Consider the following 17,418-nt stretch of genomic DNA (forward strand, 5'->3'; position numbering starts at 1 on the left):
GACCTAAGGTGCAACTTTTTCACACAGGGTGGTGTGTGTATGGAATGGGTTGCCAGAGGAAGTGGTGGAGGCTGATTCAATTATAACATTTAAAAGGCATCTGGATGGATATGTGCTTGGAGGAATATGGGCCAAGAGCTGGCAAATGGGACTAGATTAGGTTAGGATATCTTGTCAGCATGGATGAGTTGAATTGAAGGGTCTGTTTCTGTGCTGTACCACTCTGTGACTCTATAAGTAAACCTAGAGTGACTCAGTGGTTAGCACTGCTGCCTTACAGCGCCAGGGACCCAGGTTCGATTCCAGCCTCAGGCGACTGTCTTTGTGGAGTTTGCACATTCTCTCAGTGTCTGTATGGGTTTCCTCCGGATGCTCCTGGTTTTCCCCCAAAATCCAAAGATGTGCAGGTTAGGTGAATTGACCATTCTAAATTGCCCAGAGTGTTCAGGGATGTGTAAGTTAGGTGCATAAATCAGTGTAAATGAAGAATAATAGGGTAAGGGAATGGGTTTGGGTGGGTTACTCTTTGGAGGGTCGGTGTGGGCTTGTTGGGCCAAATGGCCTGTTTCTACACTGTAGGGATTCTATGGTGGACAGCTTTCAGCTTTCACAGAATTACAGAAGGAGCCATTCGGCCCATCGTGGCCGCAAAGGCTCGCTAAATGAGAATCATTACCTAAATGTTTCCTTGAATATGTCACCCCGTCAAAGAAGACATTTGGGATGTTGCGGCCGCTGCATTTGCACCTTCCACCTTCTCTCATTGCAAAGGACAGATTGGTGAATGGTCGGGTGATTGACGGAAGCTCTGGGCCAATAGAATCAGGGGACCGGACGTCCACGGACAATCGCAGGCGGGGCGTGCCTGGCATGGCGGCACGTGACCACCGCAGCCGGCGTCACCCCGGCGCAGGCGCAGGCGCAGCGTTGTCGCGGCCGCAAAGGTTGTGTTGCTCCTGACATGGAAGGGCCGTGATTGATAAGTGATATTAAATCTTCGCCAGGAAAGGAATGGAGCCGTTGAGTTGACCGTGAACAACTTATAGCTGTGCGTAGATACAAATTAGAAGGTCCCTTTCTCAAATCCGGAGGACGTGGCTGTGAGCTGCGGGGTTCCAGCAGCGCTGACCCTTCCGTCTAAACCGCCATTTTTATTGGGGGAGGTAAATATTCAATAGGACGCATGCGCGGTAGCTGTGGTTATGAGGCAGCAAGCAGGAGAGCGCATGCGCTCCTATACCTGCATGGTCTGGGTGGAGGATTGTGTCTTCTATCTTATTTTGTCACGATTGACAGTAATTTTGTTTTATGAACTCCTTTCACAGATTGTAAATACAGGAGGATTTGCAAGTCAAGCCAAGGTTCAGGCAATTCGTCAGGACCTGATTATTTGAATGTGGAACGTGAAAGGTTTGTTCAACTTATGGAATCATACAGCACGTTAGAGGCCCTTCAGCCCATCGAGTCCTGCCGACCTATCTACACTAATCCCACTTTCCAGCACTTGGCCTATGCCCTTAACTGTTATTGCATTTTCAAGTACTTGTGTATTTTTGTAAAAAGTTTGTAAGGTTTCCCATCCTAACTAGGAGATAGTGAGGACTGCAGATGCTGGAGAAGTCAGAGTCGATAAAAGTGTGGCGCTGGAAAAATCACAAATGTCGATTGTTGCTCCTCAGTTACTTCCATCTTAACTACCCTCCCAGGCAATACGTTCAAAATTCCCAGCATATTCACTGAGTTCCCCCTCAAACCCTCTCCAGACCTCCTGCCATTCACCTTTAACATTTAACATTATGCTATTGACTCTTCAACTAAGGAGAATAGCTGCTTTCTATGTATTCTGTCTGTGGCTCTCATTTTATACACCTTAATCAGGTTCCCACCCCGCCCCAATCTTCTTTGCTTCAAAGAAAGCTACCCAGGTTTATCTAGCCTCTCTTCATTGCAGAAGTGCTCCATCCCAGGTCATGTCTTGGTGAATCTGAATCTCCAGTACACTCACATCCTCCCTGTAATGAGGAGACAAGAACTGCACACAGTACTCCAGCTATGGCCTAACATAATCTCCCTGCTGTGATAATCTATGCTGTGATAATCTATGCTGTGCTGTCCTGTATGCTGCCGTAACTACCCTGTTAGCCTGAACTACCACCCTCCTTTTGAGCTTTCTGGTGTCCTGCTATTCAGTGACTCCTTTATCTTGACACTTCTTCCAAAGTGCATCACCTCACTGTTTCAGCGACAAACTACATCTATCAGTGATTTGCCATTATGAATAAGGGAATGTATCTGATTGGACAGGCACCAAAATATTCAAACACCTAGTTCGACCTGGAGTCTGTGTTCAGTTCTGGGTCCTTACTGGAGTGTGGAATAGATTTATCTGAATGATTTGCCCAAAGATGTGTGGGTTAGGTTAATTGGCCATGCTAAATTGCCCACAGTATCCAGGGACATGCAGGCTAGATTAGTTAGCCATGGGAAAGGCAGGGTTACAGGGATAGAGAAGGGGGCTGGATCTGGGTGGAATCCCCTTTGGAGGGTCAGTGTACTTGATGGGCCAAATGGCCTGCTCTGAAACTAAGGATTCTCTAATTCTATGAAGGATACCTGGACTGCAGAGAATGGATTATGAGGAAAGGTTTAACACTGATCATTGAGTCAGTGTGGCACATGCTGCATGCAGTCCATCAAGTTCAGTCTGGCTCTCTGTGAAGCAATACATACTCGAGTGCCTACCCTGATTAGCTTTTATAAATTATTGATCACTTTCACTCACCACTGTCTTACACAGTGTGTTCTGGGTATTATCAATCACTACATAAATAAAGTGTGTGCTTCCCTGTATAACTTTTTCAAAACTCTTTTTTTTGGCGCATGTACCTTCAGCTAATTGAAACAATGTTTCCTTTTGTATACCTTTTCTAAACCTGTCGACACCTTTTACACCTCAATCAAATCTTCCCTCAAGTTCTTTGCTTCAGCTCTAAACTTCTCCAAACCAACCATTTGACTAAATTCCCTTATTGTAGAACCAGGAGAAAGTGAGGACTGCAAATGCTGAGAGCGTAGTGCTGGAAAAACACAGCAGGTCAGACAGCATCCGAGGAGCAGGAGGATCGACATTTCGGGCATAAGCGGGCTGATGCCCAAAACGTTCAATTCTCCTCCTTCTCAGATGCGTATTGTAGAACCATTCTGGTAAATCTCATCTGCATTCTTTCAAGGGCCAGCATGGAGACTGGAACTGGAGCAATCCTCTTGTTGTGGCCCCAACAGGGTTTTACAAAAGGCCAACATGCTCTTCCGGTTGTTGTACTTGAGCAGAACTGCACACAGTACTCCAGCTCTGTACAACTCCAACATTACTTCCATGCCCTTATACTCTATGCTACAACTAATGAAAGCAAGTATCCCATGCGCCGCCTTAACTATCTCTTTTGCACACTTTGCTGACTTTGGGGATCTGTGAATAATTACCCCAAGATCCCTCTGTTCCTCTAAGTGACCCAGTGCTCTCCCATTCATTAAATACTCCTTCACCTTGTTGTTTCTTCCAGAGTGCATCACCTTGCACTTACTGGGATTGAATACCATCTGCGCTTCTGACCAACCCATCGATAACTTCCTTTAACCTACAACCATTTTCTCCGCTGATAGGTCTCGACCAATCTTGGTGTAGACTGCAAATTTGCTTACCATTCCCTCCACGCTTCCACCTATACCATTTTATGTATATAACAAACAGTAAAGGTCCCAGTACTGAGACTTGTGGTACACCGCTGGACACCGGCCTCCAGTCACTCAATCTGCATTCTACCATGACCCCTTGTGACCTATTACTAAGCCAGTTTCAGATCCATTTTACTACGTTTCCCTCAATTCCATGTGCTTTAACCTTCTCAATCAGTTTCCCATGTGGGACCTTGTCAAAAGCTCTGCTGAAATCCATATAAACTGCATCGATTGAAGTTCTCGTTCGTACACCTGATCATGTTTTCAAGAAATCGATCAAATTTGTGAGGCAGGACCTTCCTCTCTGACAAATGCACCCTGACTATCACTAATTAACCCATGCCTTTCAAGTGGATATTAATTCACTGCTTAAGAATTTTCTCCAATATAATGCCTACAATTGACAGAAGACACACCGGTCTGTAATTTCCTGGTTCATTTCTACCATCCTTTTTGAAAAGTGCAGCCCCACATTCATCATCCTGCAGTCCTCCGACCAGAGAGGAATTATAAATTTGCATCAAAAACCCTTCGGTTTCCTGCCTCAGCTCCCACAGCAGCCTGGGATGGAATTCGCCCGGATCAGGGGATTTGTCTATTTTTAAGCCTGATAGCGCCTCCATTACCTCCACGTTTCCAGTGCTCACAATCCCTTTTCCTGTGCTCCTCTAGGGCTGCAGCTGAGTTGTCCCTTTGGATTTTTTTAATAGCCTTTCTCGTTTTCCTCACCCCGTCCTGAATTGTCCGAGACATCTGGGGGTCTCTGAACTTAATGCTCCTACATCTCCCTCTAAAGGGTCCATGCAGGACCTGTACCCCCCTCCCCCACTCCTTTTTGAATGCCTTCCATTGCTCTGCGGGAGACTTACCCACAAAGAGCTGTTCCCAGTCAACTGTCGCCACGTCCTGCTTTATTTTGATAAAATATCCATTCCCTCAGTTCAAAGCTATCTTTAGCAGGCCATCTTTTATCCTTGTCCAGAACAAATTGGAGCCACATCATGTTGTGCTCACGATCGCTAAAATATATTCTCTCACTGCCACATCAAACATTTTCCCTGCTTTTTTCTCCATAACCAGATCCAGTACTGTGCCTTCCTTTTATTTGGGCCTTCTACATATTGATACAAAAAACTCCCCTGAATCCATTTCACAAAATCGGCCCCCTGTGAACCATTAACACTGTGACTTTGCCAGTTTATGTTTGAACCTAGAACAGTACAGCACAGGAGCTGGCCCTGTGGCCCACAATGTTGTGCCAAACATGACGCCAAATTAAGCTAATCCCTTCCACATGCCCTGGATCCATATCCTTCCATTCCTTGCAAAATCATATGCTTATCTAAAAGTTCCTTAAATGCCCCTATCATATCTGCCTCCACCACACCCCTGGTGTTCCAGACTCCCACCACAGTGTTTTTTTAAACAAGAAACTTACCCCTCACATCTCCTTTTGAAATTTCCCCATTCCACCTTAAATGCATGCCCCCGAGTATCAGACATTTCAGCTCTGGGAAAAAGATTGACTGTCAACCGTATCTATGCATCTGATAATTTTATAGACTTGCATGAAGTCTCCCCTCAGCCTCTGCCACTCCAGAGGAAACCACCCGGGTTTTTCTAGCTTCTCCTTATAACTCATACCCTTTAAACAGGGGCAGCAGCCTGGTAAACCTCTTCTGCGCCCTCTCCAAAATCTCCACAGCCTTCCTGTAATGCGGCAACCAGAATTGAATGCAATACTCTTAAGTGTAGCCTAACCAAAATCTTATAAAGCTGCAACATGGCATCCTGACTCATGTACTTAATTCCCTGACCAATAAAGGCAAGCATGCCATATGCCCCTGCTTTACCACCCTATCTAGTTGTGTTGCCACTTCAGGGAGCTATGGACTTGAACCCCAAGATCCCTGTGTACATCAGTGTTGTTCAGGGTCCTGCCATTAACCCTATACTCTTCCTTAATATTTGATCTCCCAAAGTGCAGCAACTCTCACGTACCCAGATTAAACTCCATCTGCCACTTCTCCACCCATACCTGCAAATGATCTACATCCTGTTGATCTGTATCCTTTGACAATTTTCCACAACTATCCACAACTCCACCGATCTTTGTGTTGTCTGCAAACTTACTAACCAACCCGTCTACTTTTTCATCCAAGCCATTTACGTATATTGCAAACAGTAGAGGTTTGGTTCAAGTCTGATTCCCTGCAGAAGATCAGCAGTCATGGACACTCAACCAGCAAAACACCCTTCTACCACAACCCTCTGCCTTCTGTGGGAAAGCCAATTCTGAATCCACATGTCCAAGTCACCATGGATCTCATGCATCTTAAACTTCTGGATGAGCCTACCATGAAGGATCTTGTTGAAAGCCTTACTAAGATTCATGCACACAGCATCCACTGCTCTACCCTCATTGATCATCTTCAGCACCACCTCAAAAATATTCAACCACGTTAGTAAAACATGACCTGTCCCACACACAGCCATGCCAACTGTCCCTAATTAGGCCATCCTTTTCCAAATGCGTGTAAATCCTATTCCAATGATTTTCTCTGATAGCTTCCTAACCACTGATGTGGGACTCACTGGTCTGTAGTTTCCTGGATTATCCCTTTTGCTGTTCTTGAACAGAGGAACAATGTTAGTTATTCCTCCAGGATGCCTCCAGTGGCAAGTGAGGATACAAGATGTTGGGAAAATTGAAATCCCCTAGTATAATTATCTGATTATTACTATTACGCACCCCTATGAACGATCTGCATATTTGCTCCTTTATTTCCTGCTGATTCTTTGGAGACCTATAATGCACTTCCTAGTAAAGTGGCTGCTCCCTTAATATTCCTAAGTTCTACCTTCAGAACCACGTTTGAGGACACTTCCAAGATACCATCTCTCCTTATTGCAGTAACTGACTCCTTAATCAATTATGATACTCCACCACCCTTTTTACACCCTCCTCTGTCTCACCGAAAGATCCTATTCCCTGGCATGTTAAAGTGCCAGTCCTGCCCTTCCCTCAGCCATGATTCTGTGATTGCAGCATCATACTTCCATGTGCCGATCCATGCCATTGACTTGTCCATCCATTACACTTCCAGCTACACTACATTAAAGTAGACCATCTTTCCTTGCCATACTCTCTTGACACTTAGCATAGCTGAACTCCTTGTGATTTGCTTCCTTTGTTATGTGTCCTTTGTGTGTCTCTGTTTCATTGATTCTGTATCCCCTCCTCGTGCCAGTCTTGAGGAGGTGAACTCCTCCTAACAGCACGAGCAAACCTACCTGCAAGGCTGTTGATTCAGATGCAGACCGAAGTCCAGTTTGTGCATGTCCCACCTTCCCCAAAACAGTCCCGGTGATCCAGGAACCTAAGACCCTCCCTCTTGCACCAACTGTTGAGTTACGCATTCATCTGTCCTATTTACCTCTTTCTATACCGCTAGCACAAGGGAGTAATCTGGAGATTATGACCATTGAGGTCTTGATTTTTAATTTTCTGCCTAGCTCTGAGTTCTTGCTGCAAGACCTCATTTCCCCATTTTGCCCATGTTATGGTACCAAAATGTATCATGACTTCTCACCCTCCACCGTCCCCTTTCAGGATGCCCGACAGGCCATTCAGTGACATCCCTGACCCTGGCACCAAGGGAGGCAATGCATCTTTCTGGAGTCACGTCCTTGTCTGCAGGTACACCTGTCTGCTCCCTATTAAAGAATCCTCTGTCGAGGTAGCTCTTTCTCCCCCACCCCCCCCCCCCCCATATAGTTGAGCTGCCTATGGTGTCAGAAGCTTTGAAACTGGAATATTGGTTAGTGAGAGGAGCCCCGGGAGACTCCTGAACTACCTGCCTGTTCTTTCTGGAAAGTTCTTTCGCCCATTCCCTTCTTTCCTTGTGGATGCACCCAGTGTCTCCAGTTGGTGAGACCCAGAGCTTCAGCTTCTGCAGCTGGGAGTACATCCTGCACGCATGATCATCTAGGACGCTGGCAGTATCACATTAGACAAGCGACACATTCCACTCAGTTGGCCTCTCCTGACATCTCTTAACTTAAAATTAATGCCTTAGACGAGAACTATTAGACATCCGACTCCATCACTAAAGTTAACTAACTATGATCTCACTGCTCTAAATCTGTACGATAAGAAAGGGTTAACTATTAGGGGCCCAGTACTCTCCAATCCAGAGCCTTTCTTACCTTTTTGAAGTTGTAATGTCAGCAGGATTCACATTGAAGATTCTCGCCATGTTCCTGCAGCTTATCGGTCACCATGTCCCCCTCCACCACTGCCTCTGGAAGCTAAGGGCCTTGTAAAGACTAGGCCCGAATCCGCACTAGATTTATAGGCTGATTCATGGTCACTTTATCGTCATGCCAACTCCACAAATGACCGGGTTCATTCAGCTAGGAAAAAGTGAGGACTGCAGATGCTGGAGATCAGAGCTTAAAAATGTGTTGCTGGAAAAGCGCAGCAGGTCCGGCAGCATCAATGGAGCAGGAGAATCGACATTTCGGGCATAAGAAGGGCATAAGCCTGGGTTCATTCAGCTCCAGTTCACAGCCTCGGTGAGTTATTTGTTGCTCTGTTTTCTCCTGTTTTAAATCAATTTTACAGGAAAAGATTTAAAGTGGGAGGATTCAAAGCGCATTCTCTGATGGAGCGGCTTGCCTCATCAGGACCTGAATGTCATTGGCCTTTGGATATGGAAAGCAGTGAAGAGAAACCATGGAAATGTGGAGATTGTGAGAAGGGCTTTGATTACCCATCTAAACTGGAAACACATCGACGCAGTCACACTGGGGAGAGGCCATTCACCTGCTCGGAATGCAGGAAGGGATTCCGTGATTCCTCCTCCTTGCAGAAACACCGGCGTGTTCACACCGGAGAGAGGCCATTCGCCTGCTCCAAATGTGGGAAGGGATTCACTCAGCTTGCCCACCTGCTGAAGCATCAACGTGTTCACACCGATCAGAGACCTTTTCAATGCCTGGAATGTGGGAAGTGCTTCAAACATTCTGGTGACCTGATGTCCCACCAACGGGTGCACACTGATGAGCGGCCATTCAGGTGCTCCGAGTGTGGGACTGGATTCAGACAATCATCCGATCTCACTGTACACCAGCGGGTTCACACTGGAGAGAGACCATTCACCTGCCCTGTGTGTGGGAAAGGATTCATGACTTCATCCGACCTACTGAGACACCAGCGGGTCCACACCGGGGAGAGACCATTCACCTGCTCCGAATGTGGGAAGGGGTTCACTCAGTCGTCCAACCTTCAGTCGCACCAGCAAGTTCACACTGATGAGAAACTGTTCAGGTGCTCTCACTGCGGGTCTGGCTTCACAGGACTGTCTCAACTCCGTGTACACCAGCGAGTGCACACCAGGGAGAGGCCGTTCACCTGCCCTCAGTGTGGGAAAGGATTCACCCAGTCATGTAACCTGCTGAGACACCAGCGCGTTCACAATGGGGAGAGACCGTTCACTTGCACAGAGTGTGGGAAAGGATTCACCCAGTCTTCCCACCTGCTGATACACCAACGTGTTCACACGGAGGAGAGGCCATTCAGGTGCTCGCACTGTGCTGCTGGCTTCAGGCGATCATCGCAACTCATCGAACACCAGTATATTCACACTGGGGAGAAGCCATTCACCTGCTCTGTGTGTGGGAAGGGATTCACTCGGTCATCCCATCTACTGACACACTTGCAAATTCACAAGCAACTCCCCATGTTGGATTTCATTGTTAATCCATTCCGAACTGAACTGTGTTCATTGGAGACTGTTTCGGCTAATAAACTGCAACCCAGTCATTGAGATCATCCAGTCAGCTGCTTAACATCACTTCCTCACTTTCACCAGCCACTGGACAGAATTACTGCTAATGTTCCTCCTTGCCTGAACCCTGAACCTTTCTCTCGCTTAGCTCCTCCCTCCATTTGCCTCGCCTTTCCGTTTTGTCCACGTAGCTTGGGTGATCAGTTTTGAAGTCTTGAACCAAGGGTGAGAGCAGGGGAGGGACTGAAAAAATCGTGAAGCAAGCAGTGACCATGATTCTTCGACAGTTCAAGAGCAGGGTGGGTGGGCGAGAGCTGAAAGAATCGTGAGACTTAATGGTTTGGGGTTATGAGAGCAGATTGGGTGGGTTTGTGAAGTCTGGGACCACAAATGGAGTTCAGAATTCTGGCACTGGTAAACCTGTGTGTGTTTCGGAGATGCCTGGTTGTGTGGTAAGGGCTATCCGCGTGTATGTCGCTCATTGTGCATCTGTGTGGGAGGGTGTGTGTTTGGAAATTGGGGTCCCCTTTAAAATATTTAGAATTTCTTCTGTAACATGAGACTCTGAAGAAGTAATGAAGAGCATTGATGAGGACAGAGCGGTGCACATGATCTATATGGACTTCAGTAAAGTGTTCGACAAGGTTCCCCATGGGAGACTGGTTAACAGGGTTAGATCTCATGGAATACAGGGAGAACTAGCCATTTGGATACAGAACTGGCTCAAAGGTAGAAGACAGAGGGTCGTGGTGGAGGTTTGCTTTTCAGACTGGAGCCCTATGACCAGTGGAGTGCCACAAGGATTGGTGCTGGGTCCACTACTTTTCATCATTTATATAAATGATTTGGATGGGAACATAGAAGGTATAATTAGTAAGTTTGCAGATGGCACTAAAATTGAAGGTGTTGTGGACAGTGGGTTACCTCAGATTACAATGGGATCTTGATCAGATGGGCCAAAGGGCTGAGAAATGGCAAATGGAGTTTAATTTAGATAAATGTGAGTGCTGCATTTTGGAAAAGCAAATTAGAGCAGGACTTATACACTTAATGGTAAGATCCTAGGGAGTGTTGCTGAACAAAGAGACCTTAGAGTGCGGTTCAAAGCTCCTTGAAAGTGGATTCGCAGGTAGATAGGATAGTGCAGAAGGCGTTTGGTCTGCTTTCCTTTATTGGTCAGAGTATTGAGTACAGGATTTGGGAGACCATGTTGCGGCTGTACAGAAAATTGGTTAGGCCACTTTTGGAATATTGCGTGGAATTCTGGTCTCCTTCCTATCAGAAAGATGTTGTGAAACTTGAAAGGATTCAGAAAAGATTTACAAGGATGTTGCTAGGATTGGAGAATTTAGCTATAGGGAGAGGCTGAACAGGCTGGGGCTGTTTTCCCTAGAGCATTGGAGGCTGAGGGGTGACCTTTTAGAGGTTTATAAAATTATGACAGGCATGGATAGGGTAAATAGACGAGGTCTTTTCCCTGGAATGGGGGAGTCCAGAACTAGAGGGAATAGGTTTAGGGTGAGAGGGGAAAGATTTAAAAGGGACCTAAGGGGCTACATTTTCACACAGAGGGAGGTATGTGTATAGAATGAGCTGCCAGAGGACGTGGTGGAGGCTGGTACAATTACAGCATTTAAAAGACATCTGGATGGGTATATGAATAGGAAGGGTTTAGAGTGATATGCTCCAAGTGCTGGCAAATGGGACTCTATTAGGTTGGGATATCTGGTCAGCATGGACGAGTTGGTCCGAAGGGTTTGTTTCTATGCTGTACATCTCTATAACTCTGTAACATGGTTAAATGAAGTCATGGTTGCAACTCCTTCGACACGCATCAACACAATATTTATTGGGCGCCACACTGCTCTATTATTATGAGTCTGTAAGTTTTGAAGATGCATTTTTGCTAATGGAGAGAATGGAACCTGCCTTCCAAATGGGGGTGAGCAAGGGGACAACAGTCACCTTAGCATCGTGAGTAGCTGCTTGTGGTCATTGGCCGAGGGGCTTTAAACAGGTCACTTACGCAATATAGATGGCCGACCCTCAAAATAAGGTATGCAACAAGGATAGCTGGGGAGAGAGAAAGGATCCAGAGAAACAAGCCACTACCATCTTGGGAGAAGACCTGGAGTACCCTGATGTCAGCCCAAGGAAGGGACAAAGATTGTTACTGCCAAAGACTGCACAGTATCAGTAACAAACAGTCCATCACTTCAAAACTACCATCCCTGATCCACCATTCGATAGAACAGCTTCAGGTCCAGATGATGTATTTGCGCTGTCAGTCGTATGTGGTTGTCTAATTAATGTATCATATACAAACTGCTGTTTAATAAATTTTTAGAAAATAGCTGCAAATTGAAAACTGCCTATATTAGGTAAAGTCACCATAGTCTCAGAGAACCATAGTTACAATGCAAACTACTGGTGAGTTTAGTGTAGTGTGTGTTGGATGGTGTGTCTGTGTGTCTATCTTTGACTCTGCTGCAGCTTACTTAGCAACCCGGCTGTGCTGTTCTGAATGATGGTCGTGTTAATCTTCACCTTAACCTGTCCTAATTCTTCAGCTGGTTAATTGATTGAAAGCAGGGCATCTTGTTCTAAGAATGCCATTCTCTGACTGCCTCGTACTTGCTAAGTCAGTCCTTTTGTGTACACACACTCTTTCACCATGGTCCTGCCACGTCTGGAACAAATGTCAAAATATTTCCTTCAAACAGACAGGGTTTCAGCTTGAGCTGATTGATGTAGGGAGTGAGAAAATATTGGAGGTTTTGTCAGGCTTAAAAGTGGACAGATCCCCATGAGATATTGAAGGGTTAATTTGTTCTTCTGACCTGCAGGAAATTGGATGTCCGGGGGAATAGGGTGGTATGCCTCATCTTACAGGTAGAATGTAAGGAATTTACATTCCCATCTCTTGTCATTCAGAGCCATTTGCATAGCCATTTCCTAGTTATTCAGAGTAAAATAATTACATTATCAGCCCCTATTCACAAATCAATAAGAACACTCCAATTAAAATTCTGACTACTCCCTACAGTTTAAAAAAAGACATTCACAACAGATCTGGCCATAAAGGGATGATTTACATTACATTGTTTCTGGAAATGATGTGATCACTACATTGTTTATTGAGTGGCATGTGACTGGAGGAATGGCTGGGGGTTGTCTTGTGGGCATCACTGACTGTAATGTGAAACTCCTGTACTGTATAAAGGAAGGACTGGTTCTTTTGTTTGGAGAGATCCTTGACATAGCTCCACAAGCCCTCCAAAGTGTGTTAAGGGTTCCTACAGAAAGCTTGTACTTAATAAAATATTGGTTGTTCACAGAGGTTGGTGTGTTGCAATTGCACCAAGTGTGTAAGAACCCCAAGACAAAAGAACATAACGCCCACATACAGATGAGTTGTTTGCCCAGCTGCTGTGAGGTGAGGGAGAAAAGCACAGAGGCTTTGACCAAAATTTTAAATTCTGCTCTGGCCACAGAGGAGATGACACGAGTGACAGCAAATATGCTTCCAGTTTTCAAGAGGGGTGGTAAAGCTAAACCAGGGAATTATGACCAGTGAATCTCACATCAGTGGTAGTGAAGCTATTGGAGAGAATTCTGATGAGAATTAATCTCCAATTTAAAAACCCAGGCTTGATCAAGGATAGAAAGCATGGTTTGGTCAGAAGGCAATCATACCTAACAAATTTGGTTGAATGTTTCTAAGACTGTCAATGAAGGTAGTGTAGTTTCTATCAATTTCAGCAATGCCTTTGATGCAGTCCTAAATGGGAGACTGATGAAAGAAGGTTAAAATACATGGGATTCAGGATAATTTGGCAAATTGCATCCAAAATTGGCTTAGTGGTAAGCAACAGATGGTGGTGATAGGCAAATTGTGTGACTAGAAGCCAGTGGCTCACCACAAGGATCATTGGGTCGTTTATTGTTTGGGATATGAATCTTGCTTGTTGGGAGGTTGGGGGTGAGGTGAGACTTTGAACGCCCCTTGTACTGTTACTTCTTCCATTGTATGGCAGGACATTAGAGAACTTAGAAGAATAGAGGGATCTTGGGGTGCTTGTCCACAAACTCCATGGAAGTGGCAGGGCAGGTTAATAGAGTAGTTAAGAAAGCATTCAGATTGTTTTATCAATGGGGTTGTAGATTGCGAGATCAGGGAGATTATGTTGGCGCTGTCAGGATTTGGGTTTGCTCACAGTTGGAGTAGTGTGTGCAGTTCTGGTCTCCCCACCATATAAAGGATGTCATTGCACTGGAGGAGTGCAGAGGAGATTCACCGACGTGTTTACTGTGCTGGATTACTTTAGCTGTGAAAAAGAGGATGATAAGCTGAGGTTGTTGGAGCAGAGCAGGTTGATGAGCTCCCCAATATCCACTACAGATGCTCAGTAGCAGTAGTGTGTACTATCTACAAGATGCACTGCAGAAATTCACCAAAGATCCTCAGACAGCACCTTCCAATCCCACGACCACTTCCACCTAAGGACAAAGGGACTCTTTATGGTGTAAGTTTGCTCGCTGAGCTGTAGGTTTGATATCCAGACCTTTCATTACCTGGCTAGGTAACATCATCAGTGGCGACCTCCAAGTGAAGTGAACCTGTTGACTCCTGCTTTCTATTTATATGTTTGTCCTGGATGGGGTTCCTGGGATTTGTGGTGATGTCATTTCCTGTTTGTTTTCTGAGGGGTTGATAGATGGCATCTAGATCTATGTGTTTGTTTATGGTGTTGTGATTGGAGTGCCAGGCCTCTAGGAATTCTCTGGCATGTCTTTGCTTAACCTGTCCCAGGATAGATATGTTGTCCCAGTCGAAATGGTGGGTTTTTTTTCCCTCGTGTGTAGGACTACGAGGGAGAGAGGGTCGTGTCTTCTTGTGACTACCTGGTGTTCGTGTATCCTGGTGGCTAACTTTCTTTCTGTTTGTCCTACATAGTGTTTGTGGCAGTCCTTGCGTGGAATTTTGTAGACGGGACTCTTGTTGTTTCCCTCACCACCTGCTGCAGACTCAGTCTAGCAGCCATGTCCTTTAGGATCCCACCAACTCGATCCCTGGTGCTGCCCACCAGAGTACATTTTGCACCTTTGCCACCTGTTGGTCAGCATGGAGGAGTAGTGATTCATCAGCCAAGAGGGGATGGTATATGGTAATCAGTAGGTGGTTTCCTTTCCCATGTTTAACTTCAAGTAATGAGACTTTGTGGGGTTCAGAGTGAATGTTGAGGAATCCCAGAACAACTGTCTCCCAACTAGGTACCACTGTGCCATCATCTCTGCTGGGTTTGTCCTACTGGTGGGCCTGGGATGGTGATGATGGTGTCTGTAAAGTATGATTGTGAACATGACTATTTCAGGCAGTTGCTTGACTCGTCTGTGAAACAGCCTCCCAATTTTGGCACTCTCCCTCAGATATTAATAAGGAGAGCTTTGCAGGGTCAACATGGCAATTTTTGCCATTGTTGTTTCTGGTGCCTGGATCAATGATAGGTGGTCCATCCGGTTTCGGTTCTTCATTGAAACCTATAGCAAGTAAGACAACTGAGGGACTTGCATTTCAGAAGGCAATTGAGTCAACCACATTGCTGTGGCTCTGCACTCACGTATAGACCAGACTAGATGAGGATGATAGATTTCCTTCCCTGAATGGCATTAATGAGCCAAAAGGATCTTTCGGGACAATTGTCAATGGTTTCATAGACATTCATAGATTCTTAATTCCTGATCTCTTTCATTGAATTCAAATTTCACTATCTGCCATGCATTACAACACAGGGTAAACCTTCCTACTTAATTTAAAACCAGCAGCGCAGAAAAGATTTATCCCGTGCAGTAATCTAAAAATCGAGTGGCCAGGAACTATTTAAAGTAAAACTTAATAACTTTATTTCTTAAAGTGTAACAGGGAATAATTAACTAACCACTACTTGCAATTTCTTTTCTAACCTATCTGTTACCTTCCCTTCTATAATACTAGTCCGATAAAACTCCCAATTAAAATTTACAAAACAACATTTCTTATCTCAAAGCCAGGCAGCTGTAGATTCTTGTCTTTGGATCTTCCTGTGTCTTCTTTTCTCCTTGTTAGGAATTTCTGCATCATAAGTTACTGATCAAAAAAGTACGTTTTCAAGCAGTCTGTTTACATGCTGGGCCGTTACAGTTCTCCCCTCAACTGTTCAATTTTCCCCGGTCTTATACTCCAGAGCATCGGATTGTGTCATTGGCTTTTAAGATGCCAATATACTCAACTTGATTGGAGTTTGTTATGTTTTGGGTGTAATTTAAACTGATTGGCCGAATTCAAATTTGTTTTTGTCTCCAAGCAACAAACTAATTGAGTTGTTCGACCCACTGTTACATTGTTACCATTTTTTAGTACACTCGGTGCTGGGTCAGGTAGTTCTACTGCTTTTAACTCTCTTAAAGGTACACCCACATCTTCATAACGCATGACAAGATCATTCACTGGGGTTTCTCATTGGATGCTGCCTGATCTGCTGCGCTTTTCCAGCAACACATTTTCAGCTCTTTCTCAATTAATAGTTGAACAATGATAGCACTACGCCAGTGTCTTCCCAGTCAATTTGTGCTGGAGAGAGGCTGTTCATCTGCTCCATTTAGGGAGAGGGATTCACTGAGCTACCCATCCTCATAACACACGGCAAATTCACACTATCCCTCCTGTAGGAAGCCGGTAGTGTTTTCTTTTGACCCTAAAGCATGGCGGTGAGTTCTGGGTGTGGAAGGTGAATCAGTAAGTCAGCCTTTCTCTCACACGTGTACACACCGGGGAGAAGCCATTCACTCAGTTATTTCACCTAATGATAAAGCAGCGAGACCGTAAGTCTCTGACGTGATTCAGTTCTGTTTATGTTCAGGATTGATAGCCTGATAATATAGCGCTTTGATTTTTCCGCTTCATTCAAGAACTCTCAACAGGTTATAGTTTACGGTAAAATTATGAACTTTTACTCCAGTCCTAAATTGATCTTTGAAAAAAAATGTACAATTCATTGATTTGAAAGGTTTCACTAAATAAAATTAAATGAGAAATTAATTCTGTCTGATACTTGTCACCGATTTCCCATTTGCCCGAGTGTACACACAGTGTGCATCATGAAATTAACTTATCAAGGAATGTGAAGCAGAATTGGTCTTGGTGAAGTTTGGAAGTCGCCGAGTTGAATCATTTCTGACCCAGCAACAGCAACATGAAGTAGAGATGAAACCCACAACAAAGACAACCAACTCGCTGGAGGTGACGTTTTTCATTGAAATGAAAAGCAAGGGGTGACCTGATGCACAACATCAGCAAGAATAACCTGAAAATAGCTGAGACAGTTGCGCAAATAAAGGAGCCTGTCAAGAAATATCAGCTGTCTGTGACAATGGAAATCTGTGCTCTGACGGTGCCTCCCGAGAGTGCCCTCGGACTCTGTTGGGAGTGCTGGCTGGTCTGTTGTATACCAGCTCCCTGGTTTTGACACTGGGCTTATGTAGTGAAATGTTGTTTGATGAAAAGCACAGGAGGCAGATGCTTCAGTGGCAAAAGAAACTCTGATTAAAACAAGCAAAAGTGAAAATATGTACAATATGAAAGAAAATGAATATTTCAAAAAAAAAAACCCAATGTTCAAGTCAAGTGAGACTTATCTGATGCCTAACTAGCACCCAGTTTAAAATTACAAAGAGCTGTTAATCACTGGGTGATATGGGAAAGGAAAGAGAGATCGACAAAATACTAATCCTGGGGTCCTATCTTGCTTCCCTTCCCCTGGGATGCCCTGCACCATCGGCCACAAAGCCTACCCTTCCTACACCATCTGAGCTGGGACAGAGGGTTTCGATGTCCTTATGCTTACCCCCC

General features: G+C 45.0%; 1 pseudogene across 1 annotated transcript; it reads left to right on the forward strand.

Moving 5' to 3' along the window:
• Positions 1–732: 732 nt before the first annotated feature.
• Positions 733–16,602, forward strand: LOC122544012 (uncharacterized; annotated as a pseudogene). The gene is made up of 3 exons (XR_015754564.1): positions 733–1,163; positions 1,326–1,410; positions 8,366–16,602. The product of XR_015754564.1 is annotated as an uncharacterized LOC122544012 (transcript).
• Positions 16,603–17,418: the final 816 nt, after the last annotated feature.

Source organism: Chiloscyllium plagiosum, unplaced genomic scaffold, assembly GCF_037043375.1.
Source record: "Chiloscyllium plagiosum isolate Xiang-an unplaced genomic scaffold, Cpla_swu_hap1 HiC_scaffold_46, whole genome shotgun sequence".
Classification (NCBI taxonomy): Eukaryota; Metazoa; Chordata; class Chondrichthyes; order Orectolobiformes; family Hemiscylliidae; genus Chiloscyllium; species Chiloscyllium plagiosum.